At 41.3% G+C, this 7,233-nt stretch overlaps 1 pseudogene; it reads right to left on the bottom strand.

Annotated features, from left to right (window-relative positions):
- Window positions 1-1,666: 1,666 nt before the first annotated feature.
- LOC142441331 (prothymosin alpha pseudogene) lies at window positions 1,667-2,100 on the bottom strand (annotated as a pseudogene).
- Window positions 2,101-7,233: the final 5,133 nt, after the last annotated feature.

Below are 7,233 nucleotides of genomic sequence, written 5' to 3'. Positions count from 1 at the left end.
GGCTAGACGGGAGCAGGTACATTGGTAGAGATAAGAATAGAATCCAGGACAAATAAACTCCTCAGGAACAGGAATGGGTGTAGAGATACCAGGAGGGTAGGGGAAGGTGCGGGGAGAAGGAGAATGGGGGAATCAATGGCAATGATCAATGTTTAACAACCACCCTCCCCCAGGGGGATGAACAACAGAAGCGTGGGTGAAAGGAGACAGTGAATGGTATAAAAAATGAAAATAATAATAATTTATAATTTCTCGAGTTGTGAAAGTGGGAGCGTGGAGGAGGGAGGGTAAAAGGAGGAGCTGATACCAAGGCTTCAAGCAGAAAGAAAATGTTTCGAGAACAATGATGGCAACATATTTACTAATGTGTTTGATACAATTGATGTGTGAATTGTTACAAGAGCTGTAAGAACCCCTGATACGTATTTTTTAAACCTGCCCTATATAGATGGCACAACCTTGCTTTCTGAAAGTGAGGAGGACTTGAAGTACTTGCTGGGAAGATCAAGGGCTGCAGCCTTCAGTGTGCATTACAGCTCAGTGTAATGAAGACCAAAATGCTCAGAACCGAACTAATAGGTAGCCTCGTGATAAATGGAGAAAAGACTGAAGCTCTCAAGGATATTGTCTTGCTTGGATTCATGGAAGCAGGAGTCAAGAGTTCAAAGGACATGTTGTGTTAGGTAAATCTGCTACACAAAACCTCTTTGGAGTATTGAAAAGCAAGGCTGTTACTTTTTTTTTTTTTTTAGAACTCAGCAAAATAAAATTCCGGTTTATTGTTGGACAACATTGCTTCACACATACGTCAAACAGGCCAAATAAATAAACAGCAACTTCATAGACAAAAAGAAAAGAAGAAACCTTTTATCTTTGGCCTTTTTAACCATCTCATACAAACCAACTACTTATAGTACAGCTAAGTACATACACAAAAACAGTTACTGGAATGCTCAGAATAAGATTGTATTTTTTTGTTGTTGTTTTTGCTTTTTTTACAAGGTTTTTTTCTCCTTTGAGATAATGAACATGGTCACACCACAAGTAGAGTCAGACATAGGGCAGAGAACCCTCCAAAGGCTGGCTTGGTCATCCGAGATCATTAAAAATGTCTGACCCCTAACAATATGTACAAAAATATAAAATGTAAATAAAAAATACAAACAAGTTTTCCTTTTTAAAGTACTTTTAAGGACCTGATGCAAGGGGCTTAAGTGGAGAGCAAATGCCTTGAGAATGATTGGGGCAGGGAATGTATGGATGTGCTTTATACAATTGATGTATGTATATGTATGGAGTGTGGTAAGAGTTGTATGAGTCCCTAATAAAATGTAAAAGAAGAAAAGAGAAAAAAATGATTAGGGCAAAGACTGTACAGATGTGCTTTATACAATTGATGTATGTATATATATGAACGGTGAAAAGAATTGTATGAGCCCCAATAAATTGTTAAAAAAAAAAAAAAGAATACACTATCAGCGAATGAACAGTCTAAAAGTCAAAAAAAAAAAAAAAAAAGTACTTTTAAGAAAAAAAGCAGGGCCCGGGAAGTTCTGGTTCTTTTTGCCTGCCCTGTTGCAAATTCACGGTGTCGTGTTGGTGGGGTGGTGGTGAGCGTGCGTCTGCAGTGGTGCAGCCCGACGTGGGTGGGGCGGGACTCTCACTCGAAGGTGACCACGTTTAGATTCTGAGACAGGAAGTGGAGGGTGAATAGGTCACGGTGGCCTTTGTGTTTTTGTTTTGTTGTTGTAAGTTGAACTTTTCCTTTTGCTGTCTAGTCGTCCTCGTCAGTCTTCTGCTCTTGGTATCCACATCGTCATCCTCAGCATCTTCAGCTGCCCGTTTGCCTGTAGCTGCCTCAGCCTCCTCATCCTCATCCTCTTCTTCACCATCACCTTCCTCCTCTTCATCCTCCTCTTCCCCACCTTCTTCCTCTTCTTCATCTACCTCGTTGTCAGCCTTCTGTTCCCCATTTTCCTCGTTAACGTTCCCGTTAGTGGGGGCCTCTCTCCCATTCTCCGCCTCCTCCACAACCTCCTTCTTCTCCTCTAAGTCCTTGGTGGTGATCTCGGAGCTGGGGTCCACGGCCACGTCTGACATGGTGGGGCACGCTGGTGATCCGAGTTCGGGGACTCTGGCGGCGGCGGAGGAGGAGGCGCGTGGCGGAGGTGGCTGCGGCCGAGCAAGCGAACCAGGGAACAATGCAAAGATGGCTTTTCAGAGCAGCCAGTCGCAAGGCTGTTACTTTGAGGACTAAGGTGCACCTTACTTTAGGCATGGATTTTTCCCAGGCCTCATATGAATGTGAGAATTGGTCATTGAATAATGAAGGCCAAAGAAGAATCGATGTGTTTGAATTGTGGTGCTGGCGAAGATTATTGAAAGTACCTAGACTTCCAAAAGGACAAATATCTGTCTAGGAAGAAATGCAGTCAGAATTCTCCTGTGAGACGAGAATGAGGAGACTTGACCTCATGCACTTTGGACATATTATCAAGACAGCTCAGTCCCTGAAAAAGAACACCATCGCTGGCACAGTGAAGGGGCAACGGGAAAAAAAGGAAGGCCTTGGATCAGGTGCATGAGCGCAGTGGCTGCAACAATGGACTTGAACCTACCAATCGTGCGGACGGTGCAGGACTAGCCAGTGGTTCCCTCTGTTGTGCAGCGGGTTTCTACGCCTTGGGGTGACCCAACGCCACAGCAATAATTTTTTCATTGATGATCCTTATAATTCTGGGTTTTACATTTAGGTCTTTAATCCATCTTGAGTTCATTTTATATGGATGATACATGGTTCTTGTTTCATTTCTCTGCAAGTGGATTACTGCTCTGCCAGCATAATTTGTTAAAGAGACCATCTCTTCTCCATTTAATGTGGTTTTGGCCTTTGTCAAAGATGATTTAGGGCAGTCAGGAGAAAAAGATAATATAGGTACAATGTAGGTAAATTGATTTATACCTGAATTCTGATTCTCTTTCTTTGGTGTATGTGTCTGTCATTATATCAGTACCAAGCTGCTTTGACTACCATGGCTGTAGGTTTTGAGATGGGGAAGTGAAAGGTCTTCGACTTTCTTCTTCTATTTTAGTAGTGGTGCATTGCTTATTTGAGGTCTCTTTCGTTTCCATAGGAAGTTGGTGATTCATTTTTCCACCTTTTAAAGTATTCAGATGTTGAGATCTGAGTCAGGATGGTACTATATCTGTTGATCACTTTAGGTGATATTGAGATTTTTTACAGTGTTAAGTCTCCCTATCCCTCAGCATTGGATATTCTTCCATTTATGTGAGTCTCTTGATTTTTTTTCTCTTTTGATTTCTTGTGATGATATCTTGTAGTTTTATTTGTATATCACTTTTGTTTCTCTGGCTAGAGTTATTGATAAATATTTTATCTTTGATTCAGTTAATATAAATTGCATTGTTTTCCTGATCTCCTTTTCAGTCTCTTGGTGTAAAGGATTCAAACTGACTGTTATATGTTGATCTTGCACCCTTCCAGCTTTCTGGATGTTTACCTTAGTTCTAGTCATTTTCTTCCTGAGTCTTTGGGATTATACTTAAAATACGTACGGGATTTCTACTGTGTGCTGGAAGAAGTCTTTTTTTTTTTCATTTTATTTCTTTTTATTGTCTTATTGCACTGTCTAGGACTTCCAGCACAATGCTGAATAATTCTGATGATTTGGGGAACCATTCGCAAAGGGAATGGTTGGATTAAAAGTTAATTGAGGAAGAGCTATAGTGATAATTAATATCTATCACACGTTCAAAAATCCTCAAATTATTTTTTTTACTTTTTTTTAAACATTCTTTGCCCTAATCATTTTCTTTTCTTTTTCTTTTTTTACATTTTATTAGGGACTCATACAACTCTTATCACAATCCATACATATACATACATCAATTGTATAAAGCACATCCATACATTCCCTGCCCCAATCATTCTCAAAGCATTTGCTCTCCACTTAAGCCCTTTGCATCAGGTCCTCTTTTTTTTCCCCTCCCTCCCCTTTCCCCCCTCCCTCACGTGCCCTTGGTAATTTATACATAGATATTTTGTCATATCTTGCCCTATCCGGAGTCTCCCTTCCCCCCTTCTCTGCTGTCCATCTCCCAGGGAGGAGCTCACATGTGGATCCTTGTAATCAGTTCCCCCTTTCCAACCCACTCACCCTACACTCTCTCAGCATCGCCCCTCACACCCTTGGTCCTGAAGGTATCATTCACCCTGGATTCCCTGTGCCTCCAGCCCTCATATGTACCAGTGTACAACCTCTGCCCTATCCAGCCCTGCAAGGTAGAATTCGGATCATGGTAGTTGGGGGGAGGAAGCATCCAGGATCCGGGGGAAAGCTGTGTTCTTCATCGGTACTTCCTCACACCCTGGCTGACCCATCTCCTCTCCTAAACCCCTCTATGAGGGGATCTCCAGTGGCCGACAAATGGGCCTTGGGTCTCCACTCTGCACTTCCCCCTTCATTCAATGCTGGAAGAAGTCTTAATGGCACCGTGGTTAAGAGAGTACAGCTACTAACTGCAAAATCAGCCACTTAACACATTGTGAGAAAAATATGTGGCCGTCTGCTTTGTAAAAATTATAGCATTGGAAACTCTGTGACAGTGTCTGTCCTAAAGGGTCACTTTGAATTGACTTCATGGCAATTTGTGTTCTGACTGTTGCTCTTCTGAGCTAGAGGTGAGAAAAGCAAACAAGCTCCTACATTCTTATCATCAGCATGTTGTAACTTTGGGATACTATAAATAGTGACTGAATCATATTAGGAACACAACACACGAGTGCTCGTGCTTGTCCTGCTTTGAATAAAAATAAACATTCTCAGTTTACTCAATGTAACAAATTGTTTTGCCTATTATCCTTTCAAAGTTTTAGATCTCATAAAATATAACACACCCAATTTAATCCATGTATTATGGAAACTCAGAACACTCAAGCTTGTAACACATTTGTCCTGGAGGAAAAAAATATGTCAATAAAAAACACTTTGTATAAGAATGTTCATCGCAGTTTGATTTACAATAGCCCAAATAGGAGACTCTCCTATGTGTCTTGGCATCTATCTTCTCCATCTCTGTTTCTTTTGCTTGCTTGTTTAATCTCCCGTACATCTCAAAAGAGATTGACTCAAGATGCACTCTGCACTAATCTTGCCTAGTTAAAGTAAGAAAGACAATCCATTTCCAAGTAGAATTCTAATTATAGGCACGTAGGTTAGGATTTTTAACACATTTGGAGTGGGAACAGATAGAGACACAATTCAGTACACAAAATGCAGAGGCTTTCTGGAATGATAGTTGTTTCTTTTTCTTAATATGGAGTTGTGGTATGCAGGTGTAACCCATCAAGTGGAACGCTTTTTATCTGATGCAAATTTTACCTCCAAGGGAAAAATACATAAACAAATATTAGACTCCTATTAATACAGTACATGCTCAAGTATTAAGGAAGTATAATAATGTCTGAAATTTACTTTGAAATGAGATTGGTTGCTAGAGGAATGGGTAGATGGGCAGAAAGATAAGGAATAAAGCACACAGTGAAAATGTCAATCATAGACTCTAGTTGATGGATACATGGAGATTCTCTATTAAAATGTTCAACTTCTTTATGTATTTTAAAACTTGCATAATAAAATGTTAGGGCAAGAAAATGTAGCATAAACAGAGGAGACAATATTTTATTGGAAATAAAAATTATCATTATTAGTCAGATAAACCTGTGCTTAAATTCCAGTAAAGCAATAAAATAAAATAAAATAATTTTTAAAAAGCTCAAGTAGAAGGCAAATGTTTTGAGAATGATGATGGCAACAAATGTATATATGTGCTTGACAGAATGTATGTATGTATGGATTGTGATAAGAATTATACAAGCAAGTGTGGTGAAGAAGGCTGATGGTGCCCGGCTATTAAGAGATATAGCGTCCAGGGACTTAAAGGCTTGAAAGTAAACAAGCGGCCATCTAGCCCAGAAGCAACAAAGCCCACACGGAAGCAGCACACCAACATATGTGATTGTGAAGGGCAGAGGGGACCAGGTCTCAAATAACAAAGGCGGTGTGGGGGCGGTGAATCAAATCACCGTGAATGAGGGGGGTGCGTGATGGGGACCCAATGCCTATCTGTAGACAGCCGGACATCCCTTGCGGAGGGGTATTGGAGAGGAGATGAGTCACTCAGGGTTCAGTGTAGCAACAATGAAACTCAAAACCTTTCTCTAGTTCCTGAACGCTTCCTCCCCTCCCAATTATCATGACCTCAATTCTACCTTGCGGACGTGGTTAGACCAGAGGATGTAGCGGTGCAGTAGGGATCTGGAAACACAGGGAATCTAGGACGGATGAACCCCTCAGGACCAGCGGTGGGAGTGGCGACACCAGGAGGGAAGAGGGTGTAGAAAGGGAGAACCGATCTTGGGATCTATGTGTTACCTCCTCTCTGGGAGATGGGAAGGTGGGTGAGGGGAGATGCTGGGGAGTGTAAGATAAGATAAAATAATAATTTATAAACTATTAAGGGTGCAGGGGGACAGGGGAGCAGGGAGGGAGGGGGAGGGAAAAAAAGGAAAACGAGCTGATTCCAGGAACCCAAGTGGAAGGCGAATTTTGAGAATGACGAGGGCAACAAATGTATAAGGGTGCTTTACTCAATTGATGTAAGTATGGATTGTGATAAGAGTGCATGAGCCTCAATAAAAAGATTTATTAAATTAAAAAAAAGAATTATACGAACCCCGAATAAAATGATTTTTAAAAAATTTCAGTAAAGCACCTTCTATCGAGTCTTTTCATAGTTGTGTTTTTTAATATATGAAGATAAATGAGGAAATACTATTACTACATGTGGTAGTTACATAATCTGTCAGCTTAAGTGAAGGGGTGAAGTCGAGCCTGTTAATCAGGTCATAGGCAATGCGATGTCTGTATGGGCATGGCCTTCTCCTAAGGATTCTGGGAACTCCTGTCTTCCATCCTGGAGGTGGGACACACACTCTGCTACACATTCCTGTTGACAATCCACATGGAGACACTGTGATGGAGCCAGAGCCCAAAGCTGAAGGAACCACATGGAGACCCACAACAGAGCTGAGATGCTTCCACTGCCACTGGATCCACAAGACTTTCCACCCACTCGTCTGTGATCTTCCTGCATTTGGTGTCATTGCATGTGTTACGTGAGTCTGAAGAGGAATTATAGACTAGTATCAGA

The sequence above is a fragment of the Tenrec ecaudatus genome, chromosome 2, assembly GCF_050624435.1.
Source record: "Tenrec ecaudatus isolate mTenEca1 chromosome 2, mTenEca1.hap1, whole genome shotgun sequence".
Taxonomy (NCBI): domain Eukaryota; kingdom Metazoa; phylum Chordata; class Mammalia; order Afrosoricida; family Tenrecidae; genus Tenrec; species Tenrec ecaudatus.
The sequence above is the reverse complement of the archived record's forward strand: the minus strand, read 5'-3'. Positions and strand labels throughout refer to the sequence as shown.